Source organism: Lissotriton helveticus, chromosome 10, assembly GCF_964261635.1.
Source record: "Lissotriton helveticus chromosome 10, aLisHel1.1, whole genome shotgun sequence".
Classification (NCBI taxonomy): Eukaryota; Metazoa; Chordata; class Amphibia; order Caudata; family Salamandridae; genus Lissotriton; species Lissotriton helveticus.
In genome coordinates, this window is record NC_136071.1 from 550,529,755 (window position 1) to 550,537,787 (window position 8,033).

General features: G+C 50.7%; 1 non-coding gene and 1 pseudogene across 1 annotated transcript; both read right to left on the reverse strand.

Annotated features, from left to right (window-relative positions):
* LOC144786465 (28S ribosomal RNA) overlaps nucleotides 1-3,387 on the reverse strand; it is a 7,666-nt pseudogene extending 4,279 nt beyond the window's left edge.
* A 387-nt stretch (nucleotides 3,388-3,774) lies between these two features.
* Nucleotides 3,775-3,928, reverse strand: LOC144786285 (5.8S ribosomal RNA). Its single transcript, XR_013602109.1, has one exon. It is a non-coding gene; the product is annotated as a 5.8S ribosomal RNA (ribosomal RNA).
* Nucleotides 3,929-8,033: the final 4,105 nt, after the last annotated feature.

Genomic DNA, 8,033 nt, shown 5'->3' on the forward strand with positions numbered 1-8,033 from the left:
ACCTCATCCATCAGATCCATAGCAGCATCGTGTTGCTCTATGTTTTGGGTGTACTTCTTCATTTCTGTGATTATGTCTTCCAGTTCATCAAAGTTCTTGATTTTTTGCGCACGTTTGCAGTTGATAAAGTCTTTGCGCTTTTCTGTTGTTACTTCCATTGTAACCTCTGGTTCATCGCAAGAGTCGTTTTCCGAAACATTTGATGATTGCAGTACATCTTTTGCGGATTTTTTGCTTTTATCTCTTCTATCCCTTCTTTTTTCTGCAATTTGTTTTTATTGTCAAAATGTGGAACCATCAGCTCAATAATATTCCTCTTATTTTCATATACTTTTTCCAATTCTGCTAGTAGCAGTATTTCTTCCTTTGACCATAATTTTGACGGTTTGCTGCTTGCTAGAGCTGCTAGTCTAGCCTCAGTTTGCGCTCTTGGATGCGCATGCCGAGCATGTTGAGAAACACCAATTTTTGTTCCAAATCTGAGGTCACAGAAGCTGCACAGAAATGGCAGCTCTCCTTTTTGATGTCTTCCTTTACATTTGGCATAATGGCATGCATTATTGTGGTATTCTGCTTCTTTATCACATTTTGAACAGTACGTTTTAAGATAGAAGCCTTTGTGTTTGTTGGAGACATGTTTTCTCAGTTCTTTAAAAGTTCCCATTATGTCTCCACATAAGTCACATTTATATTTTTCATTTGGGTACTTCCAATAAGTGACTTTTTTTGTGTAGTCATTTTTCTTTGTTATTACATTTTCGCTGACCTCCGACACATTGGGTAGATTTTCAAAATTTGCTGTACCAATGTCATTCTTGGCTGAGGAGGCCACAAACTCGATGGATTTGCTGAGGTCTATTGTTGTGTGCTATGGAGGGTGAACTAGGGCCTATATCATGATCTGAATCGTTGTTGACTGTTGCATTGTTGGAAGCGGGTGCTGGTTTGTCAAATTTGGTGATGAGGTTAATGATTCTGGGAAAGACAGCACCTCCTTACGCCATATTAACAGGGTTTTTATTCTGCAGGAACTATCCCATCTGGAATTGGGTTTGTTTGCTTCGCCATTTCTCACAATCACGCTCGCTGCCATGATAGAACCTTGTTTGGCCTGTCTCTATATGCTTTTCTACGCAGAGTCTAGCACTACAGAGGCAGTTACCGGCGGGACCACTGGGAGGTAAAGGCCACTACAACCGAGAATAGGTTAAGAGAGTCATAGTTACTCCCGCCGTTTACCCGCGCTTCATTGAATTTCTTCACTTTGACATTCAGAGCACTGTGCAGAAATCACATTGTGTCAACATCTGCCTCGGGCCTTCGGGATACTTTCTTTTAATTAAACAGTCGGATTCCCCTGACCCGCACCAGTTCTAAGTCAGCTGCTAGGCGCTGGCCGAGGCAGAATGCCACCCCCGCGCCCCCGGGGAGGGGGCATGGGGGAGGCGACCACCGCAGCTGGGGCGATCCACAGGAAGGGCCCGGTTCGCATCCAGAGTCGCTGCCGCCCTGGAGGGAGGTGTCTCGTCCAGCTGCAGTGCGCACCCAGCCCCGCTTTGCGTCCCAGCCCGACCGACCCAGCCCTTAGAGCCAATCCTTATCCCGAAGTTACGGATCTGACTTGCCGACTTCCCTTACCTACATTGTTCCAACATGCCAGAGGCTGTTCACCTTGGAGATCTGCTGCGGATATGGGCACGACCCGGCGTGAGATTTACACCACCTCCCCCAGATTTTTAAGGACCAATGAGAGCTCACTGGACGCTGCCGGAACCGCGATGCTTTCCAAGGCTTGGGCCTCTCTCTCGGGGCGAACCCATTCCAGGGCGCCCTGCCCTTCACAAAGAAAAAAGAACTCTGCCCGGGGCTCCCGCCGGCTTCTTCGGGAAGGTTTGCGTTACTGCACTGGACGCCGTAAGGGCGCCCGTCTCTGCCACTCCGGGTTCGGGGATCTGAACCCAACTTCCTTTCGATCGGCCGAGGGCAACGGAGGCCATCGCCCGTCCCTTCCGAATGGCGCTCGCCCATCTCTTAGGACCGACTGACCCATGTTCAACTGCTTTTCACATGGAACCCTTCTCCACTTCGGCCTTTAAAGTTCTTGTTTGAATATTTGCTACTACCACCAAGACCTGCACTGCAGCGGCCTTCCTACTCATCGCGGCTTAGCCCCTGCGGCTCACAGCGCCGCCGACAGCCGGTACGGGCCCGAAGCTCTAGCGCCATCCATTTTCAGGGCTAGTTGATTCAGCAGGTGAGTTGTTACACATTCCCTAGTGGATTCCGACTTCCATGGCCACCGTCCTGCTGTCTATATCAACCAACACCTTTTCTGGGGTCTGGACGCGGAGCGGGCGAGACGGGCCGGTGGTGCGCCTGCCGCTGGAAGCGTGGCGGCCCTCACCTTCATTACGCCACAGGTTATCGCTCAACCCTCCGACTTGCGCACGTGTTAGACTCCTTTGTCCGTGTTTCAAGAGGGGTCAGGTGGGTAAATAACATCGCCCCAGACATCTGGTGCCCGGCGTGGGTCTCCCCGCTTGGTGACGCGATGCGGTTGGGGGGCACTGAGAACAGTCTGCCCCAGTCGACAGTCATTCCGGGAGTAGGATACCCCGTCCCCCCTTCAACCGCCCTGGCCCATCCCAATGGGTGGCCGGGGACGGGTGCCCGGGGGAGGGCGCGGAGGCGATCGAATCTCCCTTGGCCCCATGAACATGGCAAAGCTGATGCCAGGGGGGCTGTAACACCTTCCACAGGAGCGGAGGGCCACCTCCTACTCCGAAGCATTCCCAGCTGATCCGGAGCCGGTCGCGGTGCACCGCCGCGGAGGAAATGAACCCTGCAGGGGCCAGGTAGGGCCCGGGCCCCAGTCCCGCGGAGGGGATCCGGAACTCCCGGGCCACCGACATTCCCGCCGTGTTGAATCCTCCGGGCGGACTGCACAGACCCCACCGTTTACCTCTCGACAGTTTCACTCCCTCTTGAACTCTCTCTTCAAAGTTCTTTTCAACTTTCCCTTACGGTACTTGTTGGCTATTGGTCTCGCGCCCGTATTTAGCCTTAGATGGAGTTTACCACCTGCTTTGGGCTGCATTCATAAGCAACCCGACTCCGAGAAGACCCGATCCCGGCGCACCGGGGGCCGCTACTGGCCTAACACCGTCCACGGGGTGAGTCTCGATCAGAAGGACCTGGACCCCCTGAGCGACACCGGGGAGTCGGTCTTCTGTACGCCACATTTCCCGCAACCGGCGCCGGGCGGGGATTCGGGGCTGGGCTCTTCCCTCTTCACTCGCCGTTACTGGGGGAATCCTGTTTAGTTTCTTTTTCTCCGCTTAGTAATATGCTTAAATTCAGTGGGTCGCCATGTCTGATTTGAGGTTGTAGTCGGAAGAATGACACCGGAGCATCAAAGGGGGTTGCCGGGGAAGGCCAGGCTCCCCTGCCTCGGATCGCATCTCCCTGGGAAGCCGGCCACAGAGGTGGGCGCCCAAGGTGTGTGCCTGTGGGCAGCCGGTGGGACACCACAGACAGCCATGCGTGGCACGCAGCCAGGCACCCCGGGACGGTCCCGGGGTGAACCGGTTGCCAGGCCCCTTTCTCAGGGGCCAGACACGCCAGCGGCGTACCTCCACGGCAGGACCCGGCGAGGGACCCTGCCACGGGCAATCAGGGGGTCTGACCTTGTGGGGGGACAAAGGAGAAGCGGAGCTAACCCTGCAACGGCCCCAGCCGGGTCCCGGGGAAGCCCCGGGGCGATTCACGATCGAGCGACCCTCAGACAGGCATTGCCCGGGGAGGAACCGGGTGCCGCAAGGTGCGTTCAAAGTGTCGATGATCAATGTGTCCTGCAATTCACACTAATTCTCGCAGCTAGCAGCATTCTTCATCGACGCGCGAGCCAAGAGATCCACTGCCAAGAGTCACAGGCAACTTTTTGAAAACGTTCGCCCACCTGCGGGCGAAGGAGAGGCGGGAGGAAGGCGACGCCGTCCGTCCGCTGCCCACGCGGCAAGACGGCCCGGGTGCCCCGTTCAAGACTTCCCCTCTGCGAGTCAGATGGCACCGTTGGGAGAAAAAACATTGCCAGGCGCTCAGCCTGGGAGTCCCCCCACCCACAGGCGAGGAAGGGGGCTCCCAGTGTGATGGTAGCAGGCAGCCCCGCAGCCGACGGTCCCTCCCGCGGACACCGGGAGGGACCGCACGAGTCTTCAAACCCCTCGGCCCGGTCAAACTGGGTACCTGGCAAAGAGGGAGGGTCGCTCCACCTGCACGTCAGCCGTCCATCGCCGAGCGGCCCCGAGCCATGCCGGCAGGCTGGCAATTAACCCATCACCATCCTCGCCCGGGGCGGAGGCGCCGGTAGGGAAGAGCCAGGTGGCTCCCCATCCCACATGCCTCCCACCGAGAGGAGCCAAAGGTCCCCTCACAGGCCCTTGGCCCCTTCTCTTCTAGGCCGCCCTGCCGCCCGAGAAAGGCCACTCCCCGGTAGTCCGGAACCCGGTCGGGCCGGACCGGGACTCGGACGTGGGAGGGCCCAGCCGGCACCAGGGCCTTTCAAGGGAGGGGTGGTACCAGCCCGGGGATGCACTGCCATTCAGTTTCCCCCCACCCCAGGGGATGTCGTGCCGGGTGAACTTGGGAGCTGGGAAAGCCAAATCCGATTAGGAGGCCTTCCGAACAACATCAGAATTGGGCCCTAATTGCTAATCAATTACAAATAAATTACTTCCCAACCTTTAACCTCATAAGCCCCACAACCTGCACATAATATTTACAAAAAAGCACAATTTACATGATTAAATATCATTTAAATAAATAACATTAAATACAAAATAATCATTAATTTAATATAGTTAAATTACTTCCTACCCTGTACCCCTATAAGCCCACTACCCGCTATGGAACTAAAAAACACAAAATGTAGAACTAAAAATATTACACATACATTAAATAAGCATAATATTTATGCCAAAAAAGACATCAAATACATTTAAAATGTATAGCAAAATACATAACAAGAACAACTATATTTCTGCAAACAATATCAATGACTGATATTTTAAAAATCAATATTACTCACCTTAAAATCGATATTCTTGACATCGATAATCTTGCTGACGATATTTCTATATCATGATATTGTAGACTCGATATTTTGGTATGGGGATATTTAAAAAAAAATATTTTGTCTGAATGTCGTCCTGGGGCAGTCCGCAAAGGTGGCACTTGATACTAGGAGGGCGAATTGTCCATGGAGGGAGAAGGTCTAAAGAGGAAAAGTTGCCTATTCGGAAGGAGCAGTAGCTCTTGGTGCTCGCCACAGAACTCTTTTTGTAGATGGGGTGCAATATTGATACTTGCCAGGATGGAGGAATGGAATCGGTGGATGCACAGTTTTTCCATCAAATGGGACCAAGACTCAGACCCTCATTATCAGGTCGGTCGGTAAGGCTCCGACCGCTCGTCGGAGGCTTACTGACCGACATTGTAAGTTTACAGTCTGACCTCTGAATTTCAATGACGTCGGGCAGAGTGTAAACAGGCCTGTCTGTGTTCCGCCGGGCTCAAGGAGCCCGTCAGCCAGTTGAATACATATTATAATCCCTTACTGATGGTGTTTCTGCTGCAGAGATTATGATGTTGGTTTCCGACAGCCTTTCCATATCGGGGTTACTGACATGGAAAAGCTGTTGGAAAGCAACATTGGGGGCCCCTATCAGGGCCCCCATCCCTCCGAGTTGTATGGATATGGGACTAGGGAGGGCAAAAATCCATGCACCATGTGACAGGCACCATGCAGGGATTTACACAAACTCCCATTTTTCTATGGGAATTTGTGGCACGAGTGGTTTCTGCCCGCCGCACCAACTCCCATAGAGTAATAGGAGTTTGCGACCGCACCATGCACAATCACACTTTAATACGGCATTACGAACCACCGACCTATGGTTGGCACATTCTCACACCGAGATGGTGTCGGTCGGAAGCAACTCCGACAAACATTGTAATAAGACCCTAAAAGTTTTGTTTGTAGACCCAGGAAGGAATGCCATTTGGTCCTGGGGCACTGTGAGCTCTGCTTTTTCGTAATCAGAGTGGCTGTACTTTTGGCTGCAGAAAATAGCGAATATTGGTAGCTTTGTGCTTCAGCAGCCTCAGGTCTTCCCTGCCCCTTATTAGGTTTGCGATGACCAATTGACGGGTTGAAGCTATGCAATTTAGTTTTGTAGAGAGAGCTAATGTAGATGGTGCAACTTTCCGCTGTGACATTTTTTCGATTTAATTTAACAGATTCAGTTTCTTTGTTTAAGCAGTTAAAGATAATCCAGAACTTTTTTGAGTTTTGGTTTGACAAGCAATAAAGAGCTCTAACTGTAGTACTTTCCTGGAAGACTAAGTCATGGGCTGAATGATCAGGTACTGATAAGGGTAGAGAGAAGTTGCTGCACAAAGGGTTGCCAGTCATATATTGTTTGCCATAGTGGAGGATTCTGTTTAGAAAATGTAGATTTCCATGTAGAGTAATTCACTGTGACTTCTGAGAACCATTTAATTATCTTCCAATTATGGTGTATACCACTTAAGCCAGCAGACCTCAAGATGTTGTGTGCCTTAGTCCAGTGGGCTAGGTCCATGCTCTGGGCATATGGTCATTTTCATAGTGTAGAGTAATGGAGAAAGACTTGATCACATTGATCAATGGAATTGAGCAAAACGTGTAGTCTTGGATTGCAGATTTTTTGGGGTAGAAGTGTGTGTGCCGGGATGATTGATCATCGTGGTGGTGTCTGTTCAGAGCCCACAGTGACATTTCTTCTAGGGAGACTGTCAGTTCCTATCCTAATGCTATTTCGATGGAGAAATTTCAAAACTGGGTTTTGAAGCAGATTTAAATTGAAGTCTCTGGTCACAATGAGGTTGTCTGTGGGGCAGTAGACCTAATATCTCCGATTAGGAGCTGTAGTTCCTTGACTTTTTTCTTCTTCCCAGGGGCTGCAGGATAAATGTACGCATTTGCTGAGGTCCACACAAAAGAGGTTGTGATGTCGGTGGCACAGACTGAGGCTATGAAGTCCAAGAATGATGATAAGAAGACAGATAGGTCTCCCATTGTGTGGCCCTTGGCCGATTGTCTGCAGGTGGGAATGAAGAACCTAATGTAACATTCTAGTGGGGTTTCCACTTCACGCCATGATTCCTGGATGCATATAATGTCTTGTGCTGTTAAAAAAGACTTGGCATCGGGGACTGTTAGGATATTTTCAAGGCTGTCTGCATTCCAGGAAAGTAGACCTATATACTTGGGTTCTTCATCCAAACATAGGGGTGATGGGGAGTGCTCTTTAGGTGAGAGTTAGTTTGATGATGATGAGGGACCAGCCAGCAGCCTAACAGTCCCAATCCTCTTGCTGAATTTCCGATGGTGTTGTGGCGAACTTATGGAGCCTTCCAGTTTGGTTGTGATCAGAAATGGTTAATGCCTGCCTGTGGTTAGCAGCAGTTAGGTAAAGGGGGCCTATTGCATTTTTTTTTAGCAAAATGAGGTTCTTGATGGTGTAAGTTGCCTGCAGGAGCTTTTGGGTTTGTCTTGGTCAAAGGGGGCTTACAAGGGGTGGACTCAAGATATTGTTGGATGAGAGCGGAAGGGTGGTGGGGTTTGGTGGTAACTAATGTTATCATGATCCTCCATTCTTCCAGGAGATTGTAGTTTTTGAATATTGTGCTGACTGCTGAGTGTGTAGTCCAGGTCACAGCAGTTGCTTCCTTATGGGGAAATATGATTTATGGGATAAACTGTACTCTCCCAATGTTGCTAGAGTTTAAGTGGCAAATATTTGGATGAGAGGCCAGATGTTTAAAAATATTTCCCCGATTCATTATATCCTTAAAGCTGTGGGAAGTATACTTCGGGTGCAAAATTGTTATTAGCACTCTGGTTTCTTGACGTAAATGGCTTTGAGCTGGAACAGTGTCATGATGGACTAGAGGCCCTGGAGAGGCGAGCCTTGGTCCATTGGAGGCCCTAC